Source organism: Macaca nemestrina, chromosome 12, assembly GCF_043159975.1.
Source record: "Macaca nemestrina isolate mMacNem1 chromosome 12, mMacNem.hap1, whole genome shotgun sequence".
Taxonomy (NCBI): Eukaryota; Metazoa; Chordata; class Mammalia; order Primates; family Cercopithecidae; genus Macaca; species Macaca nemestrina.
The window spans coordinates 76,228,531-76,252,431 of record NC_092136.1 but is presented as its reverse complement, the minus strand read 5'-3'; the positions used below and the strand labels follow the sequence as shown (position 1 = coordinate 76,252,431).

Below are 23,901 nucleotides of genomic sequence, written 5' to 3'. Positions count from 1 at the left end.
TTTCTGTGTCCAATCCATTCTCCACCCGGCTGCTGAGTGATCTTTCTAACATAAATCCTACCAGGCCGCTCCCCTGCTAGGAGACACAGAGGGCCTTGTGGGCAGGGTCAAGCGTGTACGGGGCATGGGGTCTCCAGCTGGTCCTGGGGGAATGGTTGGTCCTGCAGCCATGATGTCCCCCGGCAGTGCATGTGAAGGCTGTGCTGGCTGCAGGCCTGGCTCTGTGTGATCCTGACTGAGTCACAGGCCTGACCCTGCAGCTGTTCTTCATCTGGGAATGGGCTCCCGCCCAGGGTGCTGTGAGCAGGAGAGAGTGTAGGAACAGCAGGAGCCACTGTTGTAAACAGTATCTGTAAGCAAGTGGCCACGGGAGAGGAGCTTCTGCAAGGGTGTTCCAGGTCAGGGGTTCCTGCAGGCCTTGGGCAGGACAGGAAGAAGCCAAGGACCTGGCCACACTTGTGGAGGTGGAAACTGCTGGGCAGGGGGCAGCCCCAGGCCCAGTCTCGGATGAGCAGCTCACCACAGTTTGAACACTGAAAGAACCGCATCCGGGAAACCCATAGTCCCAGGCAACCCAGTGCGGTGGCCACCCTACCTCGGGGCTCCCAGTCCAGCACCAGGTCCTGCAGAGAAAGTACTGAGAGCGGCAGATGCAGCTGGGTGTCCCTGTGCAGGACATTCTGTCTCACCCGGGGTGGGGTGGGGGCTGTGTGCTCGCTCAGTCCCCACAGGGGAGACAACCTAACAAAATGGGACTTGATCAGGTCACTGAAGCCACCTCTGCCTCACTGTGCTGTGTGAGCCCAGGCAAGCCCCTGCCCTCTCCAGCCACAGGCTCTCGCCATTGAGGGGAACACTACACACTATTTTCCAGTCTGGCGGGTTTCTCACCAGGACAGCCCTTTTCTCCACTTCCTGCACAGGCAGTCCTAGACTCGAGTCCCGAGACCTGTCTCCAAGACTCAAGGTGTGAAGACTGGGGAGACAGTGCCCATTTCCCACTTTGGGAAACTGAAGTGTGCCATTCCTCAGCACAAGCTCCTGCACAACCTCAGAAAGGAGCTGTGCTGTTCTCATTACACAAATGGGAGACAGAGGCTCTGAGGGGAAAGAGGACATTCAGGGCAGAAGCACGAACCTGTCCCATGTCAAAGTCCTGCTCAGCCTGCCCACCACCCCTCCCTCGGGCAGTGACCCACTCTCCAGCCCTGGGTGTCCTGTTCAGGTGTGTCCCCCGTTCCAACTTTACTCGCACACCTTCCCTGTGCCTGACCAAACGGCAGTGAGGAGTCAGATGGGAATCTGCCCTAGAGGTCGGCCTGGTGAAGGCGAGAAGCAGAGACCTCAGTACAAGGCAGCGAGACCTGCTCTCAAAGGGAGCGATTCGTTCACACCAGGCAGGGACGGCTGCACGGAGGAAGTAGCATCAAAGCGGGATCTTAAAGGGTGGATTGTGATTTCAAGAGATGGAGGAGGTGGAAGGTTTAGGGGAGGAAATATTATTCTGGAGGAAGAAATCATTTAGGCAGGTCTGGAGGACAGAATGCAGGGGAGAGGGAAGAGGAAGTAGAGAAATATTGCCACAGCTGGGTTGCGGCTGGCCCTGAAAGCCAGGCTAAGAACTCAGACATGAGATGGGGTGTGATGATGTATGAGAAGGTCAACGGGAAAGGAGGCCCAGGATGTAGGCAGGGAGGCCAGGCTCTAGACAGGCCCCTGAGAGAGAAGCAGGGCCTAGCATGGTGTGGCCTTGGCCATGGGGATGGAAAGGAGACCCACACAGGGGCAGGTCCGCAGCAGGCAGGCCGGAGCTCTGGGGTTTAGCTAGGGTTCTTCCTGAGGCGCCAGGGGGCTTATCCCCTCCTGCAACGGCGGACCATGTCTCTGGGTGAGCAGCACTTCCAGGCCCCCTGCACTGCTCTAAGTCACTTCCTATTCCTAACCATGGCAGCCTAGAATGCCAACGCCTGCTCCCCATACCCAGGCAGAGGGCGAACCAGGGCCTCAAGATGTCAGGCTGGGCAACATCCTGTCCACATACCCATCCTCAGATGGGGAGACTGAGGCCAGCGAGGAGCAAAGCAATTAACCTCTCTGTGCTTCAGAATTTTCATCTGTAAAACAAAGGTATTTTCTGCTCTACTGGCCCAGCCTGTTCACCTGACCCCATATACCAGACAGGACTTGGCCGTAATAGGCCTTGGTATTCTCATCTGTAAAGCGGGACCACCCCCTTGTAGGGTGATGGTGAGCATCAAATGACCCTGCAAAGCACTGGGCTTCTTGTGTGAATGTCTGAAATGAGTTGCACTCCACCCTGAAAGGCCCAGCACACTGTCAAATGCAGGCAGGGTCCAGACACCAGGGCCACCCATGCAGCCATGCCAGGGATGCCCTTCTTCCAAACATCCCTGAACTCTGGCTACCAGGGGCTCAGGCTGGACACTGGGGCCAGGGCTACAGCAGCGCCCAGCCTCCAAGGCTCCCAGGCTGGAGGGGAGACAGACATTGTGAGTGACCTCCTGGGTAACAGGACTGTGACTGGGGAAGCCAGCCTCGGTGAGCACTGGGGTGGCGGCGGGAGCTGGGAATGGCACCTACAGTGGTGCTGCAGTCAGCTCCTGGGGTGGGCTGAATGATGGCCCCAAAGATACTCCCACCCGGATGCCTAGAACCTGTGAATGACACCTTGTATGGCACAGGAGACTCTGCAGATGTGATTAAGGACTTTGAGACAAGGAGACGATCTTGGTTTATCTGGGTGGGCCCTGAATGTAATCACAAGTGTCCCTACAAGAGGGAGGTGGAAGGGATCTGCCCAGAGGAGGAAAGAGCAATGAGACAGAAGCAGAGACTGAAGCAATGTTGCCACAAGGAACGCCAGCAGCCACCCGAGGCTGGAAGAGACGGGGAACGGACTCTCCCCAGGATCCCACAGAAGAAGCCAGCCTGGATTTTAGCCCCATTAGACTCATGGGGGACTTCTCACCTCCGAAACTATAAGAGCATAAATCTGTGTTGCTTTCAGTCACCAAGTGTGGCAATTTGTCACAATAGCGATAGGAAAGGAATATGCTCTTGAACGATGCTGTTCCTGAAGAATAGCTAATGGGAGCCGGGGAACAGGTCATGGGGCCCCAGCCGCCTCTCCTGCCTGGAGAAGCCCATGAGGGGAATGAAGTTCCTACACCTTGAGTTGCTCCGCTGTACAACAAAGCGACCCCACGCCAGTTCCTTAGTTCCTGCTGTGAGTAACACGTCACTTGGGTCTCACCTCACTCCGACTGGCAGAAGTTACACAGCAGCAGGGGGCACTGGCTGAGCAGGGGCTGGCCGGGCAAGGCAGGTGGGTCAAGCCAATGGGCTCCCAGCCTTCTGTCCACCATCCCCCGGGGCACATCCTGACAGTGAAGGGCAGCTGGGGACCAGTGGATGGGCTTTGGTGTGCTCCGGTCACCAGCCCCCTTCTCCCGCATGGCCACTGTGGGAGAAAACCACAGCAAAAAACCCACAGGCCACTGCAGCCTCAGCTGTCGCCAACCCAGACCCCTATCCCTGGGAAAGCTCGGGTCCCTGGAAGCACACGTGCAAACAACCAGAATGGGGAGCAGTAACCCAGGCCCTTGCGGGTAAGCACACATTGTCCACAGCTTCCCCTTCCAAGCCTGAGGCTGCCCTCCTAAGACATCCAGATTCCAACCGCAAAGGGACCTGGCCCCTTTGCCTGGGGTGAGCAGGGAAAGGCAAGGCCCGAGGCCACAGGCAAGTGAGCAGCTCTGCCTGCACTGAAGCAAGGCAATCCCAGGGCATCTCCACCAGCCCGGAGGAGGGCTCAGAGATGTGCAGCAGGAAGCCCAAATCTCAGGACCATGGCGAGCCCAGGAAAGTTTTGAGCAGGGATCAGGGATGGAGAGGCAGAAGAGCTCTCTGAGGCACTCAAGGGGTGCCTGGGAGGGGCTCTGAAGGCACTCAAAACACTTGAATAGATGGGGACAGAGACAGGGTGGGTGAAAAGCCCAGCGGCAGAGAGACTGCTGCCAGCTGCCCAGAAGGCTGCTGGGGAGGGGTGGGGGGTGTTGCAGATCCTGCTCTTTGCAGCTGGGGGAGCTGAGGGCCCGCTGCTGGGCTTTCTGTTCAACCTTCACATGCTGCACTCTAGGGTGCTCCCAGCTGCTCAGCCATTGCCTCTCCTCAGGGGCTAGAAGCTTTTGGGAGAAGCCAGGGGACTTGGTCAGGCAGATAGAGACCACTCCCATAAGCAGTCTCCCTCACCCACTAAATCCAAGAGAGTCTTCCACTTCAATAAGAGAGGCCTATTTCCTTCCACCCTTCTTCTCCCAAAGTCAGCCCCTCATCCCCAGGGAGGGAACTAAGTGATGCTGATTGCCAGCTGCTATTAGTAATAATGGCTACCAGACACCACGTACTTAGAAAGATGCGTTCAGTGACATGATCTAAGTTCATCTTCATCATCCCCCAGTCCCTGTGAATAGGCAGCATTTATCCCCATTCCGCACATGAGAAAACTGAGACAGAAAAGGGAAGTTCTCCGCCTCAAGGTCATAGGCAAGTAGGAAGGTACAGAGATGGTCTCAGCCAAGAGAAAGATCAGACACATGATTTAGGCCCTGCAGGTAGGAGAGGGTACCTACTGAGGGTGCAAGAGGCCTCCTGTTTGGGGACCAGGACTCCAGGGCTGATCTGAGAGCCTGCCAGGAAAGCAGGCAGAGACAGTGCTGGCCTGGGAGCAGTGTTCCAGATGTCTCCCACAAAAACCCACAGGCATCTCACAACCACCCTATCCAATAGTCCACTTGTCAACTTACTCCCAATCTGCCCCACCCGCAATGGTGGTCCCCATCTCACAGGGGCAGCCCCACCTACCTTCCCCCAGCACTGGGGCCCTGTGTAGCCCCTGGGCACCTCCTGCCCCCAGCACCCCTGCTCTGGGAACCTTTATCAGGGCCCCTCCTCCCCTGCCAAGGCTAACCCTGGGTGGGGAGCAGAGGAGAGCAGAAGGGAGGGCCCTCTCCCTGCTTTGGCCTCCTCCTTACAGGCCTCAACAGAAGCCCACCCACTACGCAGCCAAAGGTGACCCTTCTTGGACACACATCTGACCTATCTCATCCGCAATCCACCCCACCAGCATTCATTTTCACACTGCCAGGTCTTTACTCATGCTATTCCTTGGGGCTGCGATCCCCTGCCTTTTCTTTTCTGCTTGGTGGACTTCTTTGAGACCCAGCCCCAACGAATCTGCAAGTGAACTCATCCCCAGCACTGGGTACAACTCTGGGCAGGGCCTTATCTGTGGACCCACTGCCTGTCTCGTCAGAAGGGACGCTCCTCAGGGCAAAGACCATGCCTCTGTGTGCTGGCAACTAGCCTGGCCTGGCCTGCAGCAGCAGCGGGGCCCACCACACCCTGCCCAGGAGGCAAAGGCAGCCAGACCATCCCACTCCCTGACCCTCGGGACAGGAGCAAGGACCAGCCCCAGGACCGTGGGAGGTGTCAATCCTTGCGGAACACAGTGGTTCCTCCAGCAGGCCTCAGACTCATTGAGTTGGCTGAGCCTCATCCTTAAGCCCCTCTTCCAAGAAGTCTGCCCAGATCTCTCTTTCCCCTGAGTCCTGGGATAGTCACCCTCAGTACTTTTCTCTCCAAACCACGGGTGTAGGGAGGAGACTCTGGGATGAGAGCCAGGCGGACCCAGGTTCAAATTCTGGCTCAGCAGCCCTGAGAGGGCAGCTGACTTTGCCTCTCTGTGCCCCACTCTGCTCATCTGTATGGAACTTGGGGGTGAATCCCACCACACGAAATGACTGGGAGAGAGAACGTCGCACCTGTTAATGATCTTTGGTCCTACTTCACCTCTGGTCCCCTAGGCCAGTCTTCTGAGACCCCCCCAACCCAGAGGAACAGAGGTGGGAACTCAGGTCTGAGAAATCAAAGATCCATTCCCTCCCAGACCACTCTCCCACACTCCGGCAATACACACTCCTGCAACACACATACACACACACACACACACACACACACACGTGTGCACCCGCCCTGCAGTCAAGGAGAAAAGCCCCCATTCAACCTGGGGAGGAGTGCCAAGAAGTGGATAGGCTGGGGCAGCAGGAGCCTCGGCCCTGCCCCTTTCCCAAGCCTGGGTGGGGTAGTACCCAGAAGGGGTTGGTGGATAGCAGGAATGAAAGGGGGGGTTAAGGAGGGAACAGAAGAGGGGGAACTGTAAGGAAGATGAGAGGAAGGGACAGTCTAGCCCCGGGTGTTAGGCGCTTCCAGCGCGTCCGCACTAGGAAAACGACTCAGAGACACCCAGAGGGAGATGAAAAAAAGACTCCTCGCCGGGGGTGGGGGTGGGGGTGGGGACGAGCCCAGGGAGCCCAGGCGGATCGTCCAGGACCCCGCCCCCCAGCCAGCGCTCACTTCCTTTCCCCCCAGGCCCGCGGGAGATGCAGCCCCCTCCACCGATTCGTGGTACCGAAGAACGCACTGGCTCACGCTGCATCCTCACACGCCCCCCCCGAAACACACACACACACATAGAAGCACATGCCTCCCTCCGCGCGCCTCCTACCGGCCGCGCCACCGCGGGTCCAGCCGGGTTCCCGGGATGCAGGGCACGGCGTGGGCGCTGGAGCGGAGGCTGCAGCCGCCCCGCGTAGCGGCCTGGAGTTCTGGCAGGAGATGCAGCTGGGACTGGCCTGGGGCGGGGGCTGGCGCTCGCATTCCCCGGGTTCGGCCGGCCGGGCCCGGCTCCGCCCCGCCCCTCCCCGCCCACGGCCTCTGCCCATTCGCCCGTGGTGAGCCGGAGGCGTGGTCTCCCGTGGGGCGGAGCGGGCGGCCGTGAGCTCGGTGCGCGCATGCGCCCTGGCGCCGCGGGCGGCCGCTCAGAGGAGCGGTCTGGTTCCAGCCCGGATGTTGAAGGGGGGTTTGGGGCCCCTAGCGGCACCCACAACCTCTACCGACTCAGTCGGGCCCTCTCTCTCCCTCCTTCCCAGACTATCTGTCTGCGGTTGGGTGCATCCCCGTGGGCAGCCTCCCAAGGGCTGGCTGCACCGCGAGGGATCGGGCCGAGGCGTGGGTTCAGCTCCCCGAGGGCGGGCCTGAGCCGCGGCTGACTTGGAGCTGGCGTCTAGTACCGAGGGCCCGCAAGGGCCGGGGTGCCTGCCAGAACCAGGACTTGGTGGGCGGCACCCCTCCCTTTCCGAACTCCACCTTCACATCCATCCCAAGTGTTCGGATGGAGAAGAGGGAGCCCAGGCCCCTGTGAGCCGCAGACGGCCTCTGTCAGATGGGAAAACTGACCCCGGCCTGAGCACTTAACCCGGTGCTGCGATGGGCTCACCGGCTCACGTTTGACTCTCTGTCCGTGACTGGCTCCCGGAATGCCCTGGGATGGCACCGAGCCTCGGTTTCCTGATCTGTAAAATGGGGACTATAATCTCTACCCATCCCAGGCCGTTTGGGGAATCCGATAGAGAAGGTTTAGGGGTGACTAGTTCTTGCCTACAGTAGGGACTCAGGGGTGCCACCGTCCCCCACCCTGAGTCAGCAGGACAGACGCCCATCTGATCTGATGAGCCTATCAGCCCACTCATTCTCCCCCTCCAGTTTGTTTCCCAGTCTCAGTTAATGATTTCATCAACTTCTTGTGTTACCGAAACAAACTTGGGTCCACCCACCCGGTGCAGCAAAGTCAAACACTGACATCAGGATTTGCAGCGGCAGAAAGGGAGGCATTTATTGCAGGGTGCCAAGCAAGGAGAATAGGTCAGCTAATGCTTAAGACCCGGACTCCTCGATGGTTTACATGTAAGGGTTTTTAAAGGTGGGGAGACAGAGGTTATAGGCAAAGTCATAAATAAATACTCTGGAGCTATACATTGGCTTGGCCCAAAAAGGTGAGATATTTTGAGGCAGGGGAGTTACAGGTCATAGGTGGATTCAGAGATTCTGTGATTTGCAATTGGTTTAGGAAGCAAGACTGTCTAAAAACCTGGGCTCCACAGATAGGAATGTTAAGCATTGGCTTATGGGTGTGACTCTTTGCAGAACCCTTGGGAAGAAATTTAAAGAACAGCCCTCAGTTTCCCCTTGTCTGAGGCCTAAGTGACAGCTGTGAAAAACAATTCAGGGACATAGGTCAAGATGTTATCTTTAGTTTCTATAGGGAACCAGACATCTTGTGGCTCTAACTTATTTGGGTGGCCCTTGTTTTAAGCTACAATTACCTTGTTGCTTGTCAAGGTGCTCGTTTACTTCTCAAAGCTAGCTAGCTGCCTGAAATGCCCCTAGAAAGGACTCACGATTTTCCTTTCTTTACACTAAGCAGAGTCCCTGCCTCACCTCACTCTCAGTCACCCGGACTTCTCTAGCCTCTCCCCAACCTCCCTGCCTCTGTCCCAGGCCACCCAGATGCTTCTCCCTTAAGAGTAGCCCCAGCCCCCTCGGGAGCTTTCTATCCAACCAAAGAAGACTTTCACATATGCAGCTGAGACCCGCCACCCACAGAAGAGTGTTCTAAGACTGCACCCCATCTGACTCCCCCATCTCCCCTAACCTCATTCCATGCCCTGTACTGGGAGCAACAGCTTCACCAGCCCTTCAAGGGTCATTTCAGGGGCTCTACTCTCCCCACCTGAACCCTTGCCCATACTGATCTGTGACCGTCTGAAGGACTCTTCCATCCTCCCTGAGCCGCAGCATCCCAAAGCTCCCTTGCTCACCTATGGCCCTTCTCAGGCTGCGTCTCTCAGAGTTGCTGGTGGGACCAAAATTTCCCCTGCGAGGCCAAAGTTCCTGGAGGGCAGAGGCCAAGGGTCATTCTCAGGAAGACAGCAGCAACTGGTAGAGCCAAGCAGATCTGGGCTCCAGTCCTCACTCTGCCAGTTACTGGCTGTGTGATCTGGGCAGGTCCTCTATCCTTTCACAGCCTCATTTTCCCTGTCTGTAAAATGGGCTTCTAGCTGAAGTGTGTGATGACCAGGTACAGGCAAGTCATGGGGCTCGCTAAAGGCCCGGTTGTGTAGGATACTGGGCAGCATTGTCTCTGGGCTGGGCAACTCCCATGTGTTCCAAGGTGGAGCTGGGGTTGTGTCTGAGAAGGCGTGTTTGCCTCAGCCCACAAAACAGTGGGGTTCAGAGGATGCTCAGACCCTCTTCTGTATCTCAAAGCATTGGAGCCACAAGAGGGTATTCTGCAATAGTTGTAAGCAGGGACTCTGCCTGGGCTCATATTAGCTGAGTGACCTCAGACAAGTGACCCAACCTCACTGTGCCAGTATCCTCTCCTGTAAAGCCAACATAGCAAAAACTGCACCATGGAGTTGTTGTGGGGTTAAATGGGCCGGGCCATGTGGAGCCCTCATGGTAGTCCTTTGCTTGGAGTAAGAGCTCTCAGCATTTGCTAGCTGGTGTTATTGACATCTGACCCCAGTCCCTCATTTTGTGAAGACACTGAGTCCCAGAAGCAGAGACATGCACTCATGGCTAGTGAGAAGCCCAGCCACCCTAGCAGGTTAGCGCTGGAAGGGCCCAGTCCTTTAACCATCTCCAGCAGCTCCACCTTTTCTGACAGGTGAGGAAAGAGGCCTAGTGAGAGAGTGACCTGCCCAAGACACCCACCCTGGTGGCCGGGTGGACAGAGCATTGGCCCTGCTATTGGGGAAGAGAGAGGTCCCCAAGATAAGCCAGGAAGAGCCAGATCTGCCCAGTAAGGTTGGGGAAAGGTGGGACTTTGATGATGCTCTGGCCCCAGAATCCTGCTGGTCAGTTTTTATAAACTGAGTCATCTAATGGTGCCATCACAGGGCCTGATGTGGAAGTGCACTTCCCATTTCTCACAACCGCCCTCTGCAGCAGCTCTGATTAGTCCAGTTTCCAGATGACAGAACCAAGCCTCAGGGAGATGCCCCAGGTCACACAATTAGTAACTGGAATCCAAACCTACCCTGTCTGACTCCACTCTTGTGGGCTTTCCCTTCCCTCTTCCTATCTCCTCCAGGAAAAGGTCACCTCCGCAGGCTCCTTGACTGGCTGTCTCACCTCTGCTTGGATGCCACTGTAACTGGGAACTCACTTCCTCACAGCACAGCCCTTTCCCCTCTACCTGGGAGAGCCTTTTGTCCCCCAGAGCTGATCCACCCCTCTCTTCCTGGTTCTGCCAGACTTTATACCCTCTATCTTACCAGAGCCTAGAGACAGAATCTTCTCTGCCCAAGTCAGAAAACCCCTTTCTTCACTGCTCCTGTGTGTAATAGGATTTCCCAGGTGAAGCTTATCATAATAATGTATTTTTTAATCCCAACAGACTTAATTGCCAAGCTATTGTGTGAGAATCCTAAAGGAAGCTGTGGCATGGGGAGTGGCTCAAAGTGGAGGCTTCTAAGGCTTGGTGTCTCTGGGAGGAATATTAAAAATCACCCTATTAACCAGTTCATTTCGTTCTCATCTGGCCAGCTCCGGCAAGGGGGTGTCAAGATTGCAGAGTGAGCAGGCCCGTCAGACACAGAACTTTCAGTGGGGAATAGTTGCTAATGGTGCATCCCTGTGTGGTCAAAAATGGGAGCTCACAAGGGACTCCAGGGCAGAACAGGTGTGATGGAAATTGGGATATTGAGACAAGATGACTTCTGAGTTGCTTTCAAGTCTATCCTTCTCTGAAACACTGCTTATATTTTGTTACTATCCTAGATATTATTAAAAACCAGTCAGACCAAGAATGCAAGGTTGTTGTTTTTTTTTTTTTTTTTTTTTTGACGGAGTTTTGCTCTTGTCACCCAGGCTGGAGTGCAGTGGCATGATCTCAGCTCACTGCAACCTTCACCTCCCAGGTTCAAGCGATTCTCCTGCCTCAGCCTCCAGAGTAGCTTTAATATTAGAAAACTTCATCCATTAATAGCATTGCATTAGTTTCCTAGGGCTGCCATAACGACAAACTGGGCTGCTCAAATGACAGAAATGTATTGTCTCACAGTCCTGGAGGCTAGAAGTTCAAGATAAAGGTACCCCTAATTCTGATAAAGGTATCATCAGGATTGATTCATTCTATGGGATCCAATTCAATATACAACAAGCATGTACCATATGAATGAACCTAAGGGGAGAATAATATGCTCATTTATTTCTCTATAAATACTAAGAAAGCTTTAACAAAATTCAATACCCATTCATGATCAAAACACTCAGTGAAACAGGAATTGAGGGATACTTTCTCAGTATGATAAGATACAGTCATATAAACCAGCATCTTATTTAATCAAGAGACACTGGAAGCACTTCCACTAAGATCAAGAGCATAACAAGGGCCAGGCACAGTGGTTCATGCCTGCAATCCCAACACTGTGGGAGACTGGGACAAGAGGGTTGCATGGGCCAGGAGTTTGAGGTCAGCCTGGGAGACAAAATGAGACCTTATCTCTGCAAAACAAAAAACAAAAAAAAAAGCCAAGTGTGCTGGCATTTGCCTGTAGTTCCAGCTACTCAAAAGGCTGAAGTAGGAGGATCCCTTGGGGCCAGGAGTTTGAGGCTGCAGTGAGCCCTGATTATGCCATGTACTCCAGCCTGGGTGACAGAGTGAGACCTTGACTCTAAAAAATAAAAAGAGAATGAAAGAAGAGAAACATGGCAAAGATGCCATTATATCCACCACTATTCCACGTTGTACTAGATGTATTAGCCAATGCAATTAGACAGGAGAAATCAATTGGAGGCCTGAGAATGGTAAAGAAGAAGGAGAACTATTTCTATTTACATATGGCATAATATACCTGAAGAACCCCAGAGAATCAATGATAAAACTAATTCAAATAGTAAAGGAGTTTAGTGAAGTAGAAGGATACAAAATTAACATGTAAAATATAATGGCCTTTATGTATATACCTATATGAGGATTTTTTTTTTTTTTTAACAGAGGCTCACTCTGTCGCCCAGGCTGGAGTGCAGGGGCACAATCTCAGCTCACTGCAACCTCCGCCTCCTGGGTTCAAGTGATTGTTGTGTCTCAGTCCCCCGAGTAGCTGGAATTACAGGTGTACATTACCATACCTGACTAATTTTTTTCTTTTTAGGAAAGGTAGGGTTTCACCATGTTGGCCAGGCTGGTCTCGAACCCCTGACCTCAGGTGATCTGCCCACCTTGGACTCCCAAAGTGCTGAGATTACAGGCGTGAGCCATCGCGCCTGGCCATGATGAAATTTTTGAAACAGTTTTGAAAGACACGAAAGGAAAACAAATGGAAAAATATCGCTTTGTTTGCATAGGAAAAGTCAACATTGTAATGGCGTTAGTCCTCCCTAAGTTAATTTTAAACTCCATGTAATCCCAATTAAAAAAACAGCAAGGTATTTTATGAAGATAGACCTGTTGATACAAAAGTTCACATAGAAAAATAAGCTTGCAAGAACAGATAGGAAGACATTGGAAAAGAAAAACCATGAGAGAAAGCTAGACTTGCCAGACATTAAAAAAAAAAAAAAAAAAAAAAAAGTCTTCTGTAATTAAGACTGGGATGGTTCTGGTACGTGAACAGACAAATTGGAATAGACTAGAAAATTTAGGATTAGTCCCAAAACATCTTTACCCCACTAATTTGAGATGTTGCCTTTGCTACACACTAAACATAGACTTTGCAATAGATAGAGCTGGGACAACTGGGAGCCATTTGGAAAAAAATAAAATTAAATCCATATGTTACACTGTCATATTTTGTGTTGTGCTGCTATAAAGGAATACCTGAGACTGAGTAATTTATAAAGAAAAAAGTTGATTTGGCTCCCAATTCTGATGGTTGGAAAGTTCAAGACTGGGTGTCCAGTGAGGGACTCAGGCTGCTTCCACTCATGGTGGAAGGTGAAGGGGAGCTGATGTGAGCAGATACCACATGTCAAGAGGGGAAGCAATAGATAGGGGAGAGGATGTCAGAATCTTTCAACAAGCAGCTCTCCCAGGAACTAAGAAAGTGAGAGGTCACTTGCCACCAAGGAAAGCATCAATCTATTCATGAGAGACCACCTCCATGAGCCAAACACCTCCCATCAGGCCCCACTTCAACCCTAGGGATCACATTTGAACATGAGCCTTGGAGGGAACAAACATCTAAACCATAGCACACATCCAACAAAAGAATAAACTGAATGGATCAGGAATCTAAGTGTGAAAAACAAAGCCACCTGTCTTGGTCAGCTCAGGCTGCTGTAACAAAATACCACAAACCCCCAAATTCAATGGTAAAGTGAGGGGAAAGGCACCAACAGGTAACTAACCAAAAAACATATTAAAATGGCCCTCAAACTTATGAAAAAAGATTCAAGGACATGGATAACTAGAGTGAGGCAAATCACAGCCACAGTGAGATGCTATTTTTCACTTTTCAGACTGACAATAAAAATGATCACAACACATTCTGTTCACCAAGTTGTAGGGAAACAGTCGCTCACAGTTATTGCTGGTGGGAATACAATTTGGTACAATTTGGTACAATTCTAGGGGAATTGGTAATACCTAAGAAAACTACATACACATGTACTCTTTAACCTGAGGCAACTCCACTTCTCGGAATCTCCTCAGAACCTTTACCTGTGGCAGTATGGAAATACACACGCAAAGCCTTTTTTCACTGATGCGTTCTTTTTAATTGCAAATATTGCAAACAATCTACATACCCACAAGTGGGAGAGTGGTTGAATAAATTGTAGTATATCCAGGTAACAGAGCACTAAGCAGCTGTAAAAGAAAATGAGGAGGAGCACATTGAATTGATACAGTGTAAATCCCAGAACACACATGAAGAGAGAAGACAATACAAGAACGTGCACAGGTGTCTACTCATCTATGCAGAGAAGTACAAGAAGGAAAGATCAGAAACTGATGAGATTGGTTACCTACAGGGACAGGTGGAAAGGAGTAGAAAGAATTGGTGAATGGGATAGGATAGCAGGGAAGAGGAGGGAGTGATACTTCTCTGACTATACCTTTTTTGCTCTTCTTATTGAGATATCATTTACATGCCATAAAATTCATCCTTTAAAGTACAAAATGCAGTAGTTTTTAGTATATTTACAAAATTGTGCAACCATCACCACTATCTAATTTCAGATGATTTTCACCATCCCAGTAGAAACCCCATACCCAAGCATTCTCCATTTCCCCCTCCCCTTATCCCCTGGTAACCTCAAATCTCTATCTCAATGGATTTGGCTATTGTGGGTATTTCATATATTGAAATCATACAATATGTGGCCTTTTGAGTTGGCCTGGCTTGCTTGCTTTCTTCTTCCTTCCTTCCTTCCTTCCTTCCTTCCTTCCTTCCTTCCTTCCTTCCTCCCTCCCTCCCTCCCTCTCTCTCTCTTTCTTTCTTTCTCTCTCTCTTTCTTTCTCTCTTTCTTCTTTCTTTCTCTTTCTTTTTCTTTCTTTCTCTCTTTCTTCTTTCTCTCTTTCTTCTTTCTCTCTTCTTTCTTTCTTTCTTTCTTTCTTTCTTTCTTTCTTTCTTTCTTTCTTTCTTTCTTTCTTTCTTTCTTTTTTGAGACAGGGTCTCACTCTGTTGCTCAGGTTGGAGTGCAGCCGCTTAATGACAGCTCACTGCAGCCTCAAGCTCCTGGGCTCAAGTGATCCTCCTGTCTCAGCCTCCTGAATAGCTGGGACTACAGGTGTGTGCCACTGTGCCCAGCTAACTTTTTAATTTTGGTAGAGACAGAGTCGTACTATGTTGCCTAGGCTGGTCTCTAGCTCCTGACCTCAAGTGATCCTTCTGCCTTGGCCTCCCAAAGTCTAGCTTCTTTCACTTAGCATGATGTTTGCAAGGTCCATCTATGTTGTAGCATGTACCTGTACTTCATTCCTTTTTAGGGCTGGATAATATTCCATTGTATGAACATACCACATTTTGTTTATTCACTCCTTTGTTAACAGACATTGGGATTTTTTCTCTCTTTGGCTACTGTGAATAATGCTTTGAATATCCATGTGCAAGGTTTTTTTTTTGAGACAAGTTTTCACCCTGTGGCCCAGGCTGGAGTGCAGTGGCACGATCACGGCTCATTGCAGCCTTGACTTCCCAAGTTCAAGTGATTCTCACACCTCAGCCTTCCTAATAGCTGGAACTACAGGCATGCATCCCCATGCCTGGCTAATTTTTATTTATTTATTTTTTTTGTGGAGATGGAGTCTCACTGTGTTACCCAGGCTGCATGTGCAAGATTTTGTGTGGACATCTGTCTTCAACTCTCTCGGGTATATGCCTGGGAGTGGACTTGCTGGGTCATAGGGTAACTCCATGTTTGACTTTTTGAGGAACTGCCAGACTGTTTTCCCAAGTGCTAGGAGTGTCCACCTAAATCCTCCTGCCAGGCCCTGCAAGCTCCTGATGCAGCCCCTGCGACCCTGGGGTAAGAAAATCCCGCCCAAGGCCCCAGCCAGTGGAGAGAACTGGAACCAAGCCAGCACCTGGGGCTGCTGCCTGCATATTGTCAAAGAGGGGCCTCTGGGTCCCCAGGTCTGGCAGGGTTAGGGAGTAAGGGTGGGCAGGAGCGGTGCCTGCATCCTCCCTGTGCAATCTGGGACCCAGAGGCAGCGGCACCTGCCCTCACCCTGCCCTTAGGCTGATATGTGTACATATGCCCCCACTTCCCAGTTGATGGGGCTCTGACTGATTCTGCTCTGGGTTCCCAGTTCTAAAACTGCCTTTGCAAAAATTATAACAGTGAAAAAATTATACCAGTAAAAGAGATCTGACCTAACTGACTCCATCTTGCTTCTAACCTCCAAGCTACCCTTGTTCATTTTGGGTGTAAGAACTAATTTTGGGAGACAAGTTTATAGTTTAACTTTGGAACAAAGATAACAACAGCCCTTTCCTAAAACAAACTTCCTTTTGCCTGGGGACCAGCCTGCCTTTATAGGACTAATAAGTTAGCCACAAGATTAGAAATTATGGTTTAGAAGTCAGCTGGGAGCAGTGGCTCATGCCAGTAATCCTAGCACTTTGGGAGGCTGAGGTAGGTGAGGCCAGGAGTTCGAAACCAGCCTGGCCAACATGGTGTAACTCTGTCTCTGCTAAAAATACAAAAAGCACCCAAGCGTGGTGCCACATGCCTATAGTCCCAGCTACTCAGGAGGCTGAGGCAGGAGAATCACTTGAACCCAGGAGGCGGAGGTTGCAGTGAGCTGAGATTATGCCACTGCACTCGAGGCTGGGCAACAGAGCAAGACTCTGTCTCACAAAAAAAAAAAATAAAGAAAGAAAGAAAGAAAGAAAGAAAGAAAGAAAGAAAGAAAGAAAGAAAGAAAGAAAGAAAGAAAGAAAGAAAGAAAGAAATTTGTGGTTTAGAAGACATGTAGCCAGAGGCCACAAGATTCTACACCTCCTCAATTACTCCTAGGGGTAACACCATTATTGTAAAACCTAAGACTGGTGCTGAAGGTATTTTTCACTTGATGGATCAGGTGTCACCCGAATGGATAAACTGGCTCATCATGTCTTGTAGCTCCCACCTAGAGACTGACTCAGTGCAAAAGGACAGCTTTGACTCACTGTGATTTCATCTCTAACCCAACCAATAACCACTCTCTACTCCCTTGCCCCCTACCCACCAAATTATTCTTAAAAAACCCCATTCTCCAAGTTTTCAGAGAGACTGACTTGAGTAATAATAAGACTCTGGTCTCCTGTTCAGCTGGCTCTGTGTGAATTAACCTCTTTCTCTATTGCAATGCCCCTGTCATCATAAATTGACTCTATCTGGGCAGTGGTTACAAATTAGCACCAAGGAGGCAGGGTGGGGGAGGGAGCATATGGCTGGATTGGGGGTGCAAGGGGTCCTGGCTGAGCCTTAAGATATTTAGGCCCAGAGGAGGGGTAGATCTGGTGTCCCCTTGGGCCTGGGTATAGGAGCCCATTTGCTAGGAAGCTTTGGTTTCACCTGAAGGTTTCAAGTACTCTGGCACCAAGAGGAGCCCTAAAGTGTGAAGGAGCCCCTGCCCCACCACAGCTGGTCCCTTGGACTCCCATTTGAACAGGGATTGGAGGGGGTTGCCCGCAGGAGTCTCAGGCCACCCAGACAGCTGTGCCCCATCCCCAAGAGTTTAGGGGCAGGGAGCTCCCTTTTCCCCACTTCTGTGCAGAGTCCAGCATTGCTCAGCAGGGGCAGGGCAGTGCTTCAGAGCCCTTCAGCCTGGACCCAGCAGTGAGGACGGAGGGGATAAAAGAAGGGGACACAGGGAGGGGCCTGGCTGACACCTGGCATAGAGCATTCGGGTGACACTCAGGGCCCTCACCTCACCTGCATTCTGGGAAGCTATGGGAGAGGTGGGGTAGGGTCAGAGGCAGTTGGGGTGTGGGGGACTCTCCATGCCCCTAGGTGCTTCCACAGGCTCGTAGGACCACTCGCTTTCCAGGCACAGGTGCTTAGATCTTCTCCAAGCTCCAGGCCCAGGGGCCCCAGTCTGCTGAATCCCCCTACCCTAATCACTCCACTCCTAGGGCCAAAGCCAAACCAGTCTTCCTCTGGGCCCTGACAAGCACACCATGTCCCCAACCCCCACTTTCCAGGGACCAGCCCTGCAGGTCCAAGATCACTTCCTTCTCTCCCCTTCTCCCCTTTCCCACCCCTCAACATGCCAAGGCACTATGCCCTGCCGGGTCCTGCTCCTGTTACCCCTGGACCCCTCCACTCCTTTCTTCCCACAAGAACAGGTGCACTACTGCGCACCACCTCCCCACCATCCCCAGGGCTCCCTACCCCAGATCCTGCTACCCCAGCAGCTCATGAACTTGCTGAAATCCAAATCCAATCCTTTACTCTTGCTTAAAACTCTTGGCCGGGCATTGTGCCACGCCTGTAGTCCCAGCACTTTAGGAGGCCAAGGCAGGTGGATCACCTGAGGTCAGGAGTTTGAGACCAGCCTGGCCGAAACGGTGAGACCCTATCTCTAGTAAAAATACAAAAATTAGCCAACCATGGTGGTGGGCACCTGTAATCCCAGCTACTCAGGAGGCTGAGGCTGGAGAATCACTTGAACCCGGGAGACAGAGGCTGCAGTGAGCCAAGGTTGCACCATTGCACTCCAGCCTGGGTGACAAGAGCAAGACTCTGTCTCAAAAAACAAAAACAAAACAAAACAAAAACACAGAAAACAACCTCTTGAGAGCAGGAGTCAATAATCAAGGATGACATTTTAAAAACTGACGTCATCCCTGTGTTCTTGGGAGCATCAGAATTAATCTTCTGGAAAGACTGCTCTTCTGCTGGGAAAATAGGTTAATGGAGCTGTTTGCTATTCACAGACTAGGCTGAGTCCGGGCTGCTGGGAGGAGGGGCCTGCATCACAACAGAATTATTCCATAAATGACTGTCCCAGGGTGCAGAGGAGCATCTCTAAAGAAACCGTTCTAATGCTGATGTAACGCTAAGAGCCTGGCAGTTTTCTCTGCGACCCTGGGGCAAAGAGAGGGTTGACCCTTCAAAGCAGGTGGTGTTTCCTGATCTTCTGGCTTCCATGGCACACAGCCCAGCTTTGGGCAAGGGGAGGTGTCTATAGGAACCAAGGGGGCTGTATCCTCACTTTGAGGAATGGGGTATGTGGGGTAGCCTCCGTCTCCAGGTTGAAAGGCAGCTATGGGACCCGTGTGACCCACTTCCCTGATATAATCAATAGAATAGGCATGACCTGCTATCCCAGGCCTGGGACAAACAAGGGCCCTGACCCCTAGATCAGCAGAGCATCCAATTTCTCTGTATTAGAGCCCTTCATCCAATTATAGAGAAGAATCCGGTGGGGAATGTGCTTCCTCTATCCAAGGGACCAGTAGTGCTTCCGAATCTCCACAAGTAGTGCCTTGTGGAGATGTTACTGGAAAGGACTCCCAATCCAGACCCCAAAAGAGAGCTATTAGATCTCAAGCAAGAAATAATTCACTGTGAGTCCACACAGTGAAGTGAAAGTCAATTTATTAGAGAAGTAAAGAAACAAAAGAATGGCTACTCCTCAGGCAGAGGAGCAGCCCCTTCACCTCCCGGGTTCAAGCGATTCTTCTGCCTCAGCCTCCCGAGTAGCTGGGACTACAGGTGCCTGCCACCACACCTTACTAATTTTTGTATTTTTAGTAGAGATGGGGTTTCACCATGTTGACCAGGCTGGTCTCGAACTCCTGACCTCAGGTGATCTACCCACCTCAACCTCCCAAAATGTTGGGATTACAGGCATAAGTCATCTCGCCCCCCAACTAGGGTTGGCTATTTTTATGGTTATTTCTTGATTATATGCTAAACAAGGGATGAATTATTCATGAGTTTTCCAGGAAAGGGGTTGGAGTTTCCCAGAACTGAGGGCTCCTCTTTCTTTTAGACCATATGGGATAACTTCCTCACCTTGCCATGGCATCTGTAAACTGTGATGGCGCTGCTGGGAGTGTCTTTTAGAATGCTAATGTTTATAATGAGTGTATAATGAGCAGTGAGGGTGACCAGAGGTCCTTTTTTTTGCCATCTTGGTTTTGGCAGGCTTTGGCTAGCTTCTTTACTGCATCCTGTTTCATCAGAGGGTCTTTATGACCTGTATCTTGTACTAACTGTGGGATTAGGAAGGGGGAGTCAGGCTGGAGCAACCAAGGGAAAGCAAAAAGAGAAAGCAGATAAGCTATAAATCTGCTTTCTTCATGGTCCAGGACACATAGCCCTCCTTCACAAATAACTCACCATCTTCCTGTGCCCAGCTGTCACCAGACCCTGATAGAAAGTGCAAGTTACGGCCATTATCAGTACTGCGCAAAGACCTCTCCAGCACACAGCACAAGCATCATCCAATAAAATCCCAAGCAAGCCTTTGTCTCCTTACAGTCAGCTCCGCTCTTGCCTGCCTGCCCATTGCTTTCTTGCAATGTGTTTTCCTACTTTCTCGAATAAATCTGCCTTTCTTTATCTACAACTGTCTTCATAAGTTCTTTTTACTGCCCACACAACACCGGCCCCAGATAATCACTACCCGAGACACTGATCTCCTATCTCATCCTGTGACTAAGAATACCTAAGCTTCTGCGGATGCAGCCCAGCAGGTCTCAGCCTCATTTTACCCAGCCCCTCTTCAAGATGGAGTTGCTCTGGTTCCAACGCCTCTGACAGAGAGACCTGGAAAATGGGCTTCTGTGCCCCACCTGGGGAATGTGGCTGCCAAGGTGTGGTAGGGAGGTGATCCAGTGCCCTTGGGTGTCTCAGCTCTGGGTGGAGCTCTGTGGGCCTGCAGCAGACTGGCTAGCTAGGGCTTCCCAGTGCCTTCTCTTCCTGGGCTCTGTTTGTCCAGCAATGCTGTGGGAGCCCGTCTTTCTCTCCCTTCCCCATGCACTCTCTTTTGGGAGCCTTTGAGCATGTCCCTGCTCCCTCCCTCCTTCCCCAGCATACGGATCAGGTCTGGGCTTAGAGAAAGAGTCTCCTGCTGGCCTCCTCCACATGGAGCTTCCCAGGCTGGTTTGGCTCTGGTACAGAGGCTGATGTGCCCACTCCTTGGTCCTTGGCATAAATCACCATCATGGTTTAATCGCTTTATTCCCTCTATCCCCATTCCCATTCCACTCCTGCCAGAGCCAACTGATCTAAGGTGTTTAATATGCATCTTTTTGCACATGTGCCTGGGTAATGTGTCTTATTTATTTACAAAAATGTAATTTTATCTCCTTCTATTTCTTACTTTTTGCACTGAGCACTGCATTTAAGATCCCTTCTTGCTGCTATGCGTAATGTACTGTTGGCTCTAATGACGGTGCAGTACTTTTGCCATGGCGTCTCCCCCACGGCTTGCTGCCTACTTCTGGAGAGATGGACACCCAGGTGGCCACCAGCTCCCTGCCACCTGGAATCACTCTGCAATGAACATCCTCCCACATGCAGCTTATGAGCTCTTCTTTGGAACACCTACCTCAGAATCCTGCCGTCGGGTGGCATGAGACACGTGGGCCACCTAATTTAACAACAAAGGCAGGATATTACTCAGAATGCCACCCACCCTGCCCCCCATTCCTCACTGACCCATATCCGTACATCCTTGCCAACACTTGGCATTTTTAGGTCTTTCTAATTTTTGCTCATCCGTAAGTGCAGATATCTCATTGTTTTAACTTGTCGTTTATTCCGGTCATTCACAATTTGGAGGATCTTCTCACGTGCTGTGAAAGTGGGGCATTTCCTCTTCTGTAAATATAGTGTGATGTTGGCCTCCTTTGCCCACGCTTCTGTTGGGGTTTTGGTTTGTATATTCTAGATATTGATGCCTTGTGGAGTTTAGACAGTGTACGTGTCTCTCCCACTGTCAGCCTCTATTATATTTGTCCTTGTTTGTCATTGAACAGAAATCTTTAATCTTGATATATTCACACTCAAACTTCAGGCCAGGAGTGATGGCTGAAGCCTGTAATCCCAGCACTTTGGGAAGCCAAGGTGGGAGGATCACTTGAGCCCAGGAGTTCAAGACCAGCCTGGGCAATGTGGTGAAACCTCATCCCTATTAAAGATACAAAAATTAGCCAGGCATGGTGGTGCACGCCTGGAGCCCCAGCTGCTTGAGAGGCTGAGGCAGTATGATCGTTTAAGCCCAAGAGATGGAGGCTACAGGGAGCTGTGATCATGCCACTGCACTCCAGCCTGGGTGACAGAGCAAGACCATCTCAAAAACAAATTATATGGTTTATGGCTTTGAAATTTTGTTTAAAAAGCCCTTTCCCACACCTAGGCCACAAGATAGCCTCTGATAGTTTCTTCCACTCTCCTTGGAATTTCACATATCAAATTTAGGTCTCTAACTCAGCTAGAGTTCATCCTTGAATGAAGCATTGGGCAATAATTCAGTTTTATATTTTCCGTAGAGTGAGCCAGTTTTCCTCACAGCATCTACCACAGAGGTGTCTCCCTGCATGCTCTGTTCCCGCAGAGGCAGCATCTACATCTGAGTTCACTCCTTTGTTCACTGGGCTGTTCCTTTATTTGTACTGTGCTGTTTCTATCACCACAGTTTTGTGGTGCTATTTGTGATATCTAGTAAGGCAAATTTAACTCTTATATTTTAAAGTTAATGTTGCTATTTATTTACATTTTAGAGTAAGTTTATTGAGTTCATAAAAAAATCCAAATGGATTTTTTTATTAGGGTTGCTTTGAATTTTAAAGATAAATTTGGAAAGAATTGATATCTTAATGATATTACATAGCTTATTTTTACACTTTTATTTATGTATTTAAAGTGACAAATAAAATTGTACATATTTACCATGTGTAACATGATGTTTTGAAATATGTATACATTATAGAATGGCTCACTCGAGCTAATTAGCTTTTTTTTTTTTTTGAGAGGGAGTTTAGCTCTTGTTACCCAGGCTGGAGTGCAATGGCTCGATCTGAGATCACTGCAACCTCCACATCCTGGGTTCAAGTGATTCTCCTGCCTCAGCCTACTAAGTAGCTAGTATTATAGGCATCAGCCAGGCCTGGTGGCACACACCTGTAGTCCCAGCCACTCAGGAGGCTGAGGCAGGAGAATCGCTTGAACCCAGGAGGTGGAGGTTGCAGTGAGCTGAGACCATGCCACTGCCCTCCAGCCTGGGCAACAGAGCAAGACTCCATCTCAGGAAAAAAAAAAAAAAAAAAAAAAAAAAAAAAAAAAAAAAAGCCAGGCATGGTGGCTGACACCTGTAAGGACTTATACAGTCACTTAATTCCTAGATGCTTTCTAATTTTTGTTGTTATTATGGTTGGTATTTCCTCCCAACTTTTTATTTATTCTTTACAATGTCAATCTAGGCCAGAAACAGTGGTTCATGCCTGTAATCCCAGCACTTTGGAATGCGCAGGTAGGAGGATGGCTTGAGCCCAGGAGGTAGAAACCAGCCCTGGTAACATAGGGAAACCCTATCTCTACAAAAAACTGAAAAATAAAAAAAATTTCTGGGCCTGGTTGTGCATACCTATAGTTCTAGTTACTCAGGAGGCTGAGGTGGGAGGATCTGCTTGAGCTCAGGAGGTCGAGGTTGCAGTGAGCCATGATTGCACCATTGCACTCCAGCCTGGGTGACACAGTGAGATCCTGTCTCAAAAAAAAAAAAAAAAAAAAAAAAATCAACCTATAGAAAAGTTGAAAGACTAGAACGATGACCATTCTTACGTCCTTCACTTGGACTCATGAATTGCTAATGTTTTGCTGTATTTGCTTTATGCTTTAAGCTCGTTTGCAAACATTCATTCCTTTTTTCTGAACCATGGGAAAGTTCTAGACATCACGAATGGTATATATTTTTTTAAATAACATTTTCTAGTTGATTATGCCTGGTATAGAGAAATGATGTTGGTTTTTATGTTGACGTTTAACCTGGCAATTTTGTTGTTACAAGGCAAAACATTTTTTTTCCTTTCTTTTCTTTTTTTTTGAGACGGAGTTTTGCTCTTGTTGCCCAGGCTGGAGTGCAGTGGCTTGACCTTGGCTCACAGAAACCTCTGCCTTCAGGGTTCAAGTGATTCTCCTGCCTCAGCCTCCGGAGTAGCTGGGATTACAGGTACCCACCATCATACCCGGCTATTTTAAAAAAATTTTTGGTAGAGATGGGGTTTCACCATGTTGGTCAGGCTGGTCTCAAACTCCTGACCTCCAGTGATCCTCCTGCCATGGCCTCCCAAAGTGTTGGGATTACAGGTGTGAGCCACCACACGCGGCCAAAACATTTTTTGTTTGTTTGTTTTTAAACTACAACCACAATTAGAATTACATTTTATATCATGATCCTATATCTTTACTCTCTGCAATTCACTTGATATTTCTATTTTATTCTTTTTAATTTTTTTATATGTGCATTTCAGACTCTAAATTGATTTCAGGACCCACACATGGGTCTCAGTTCATGGTTTGAAAACTACTGCT

General features: G+C 50.1%; 1 protein-coding gene across 2 annotated transcripts in view; it reads right to left on the bottom strand.

The window, feature by feature from the left end:
* The window catches only part of LOC105468793 (calpain 5), a 54,733-nt gene extending 48,018 nt beyond the window's left edge, over positions 1–6,715 (bottom strand). Inside the window, exon 1 of one of the 2 annotated variants that reach the window (XM_011719153.3) lies at positions 6,587–6,715. The gene's annotated coding sequence lies outside the window, so the exon portion shown is untranslated. Of the gene's footprint in view, positions 1–6,565 lie in introns of both variants that reach the window. The other variant, XM_024788801.2, reaches the window with a different exon arrangement.
* Between the last annotated feature and the right edge of the window lie 17,186 nt (positions 6,716–23,901).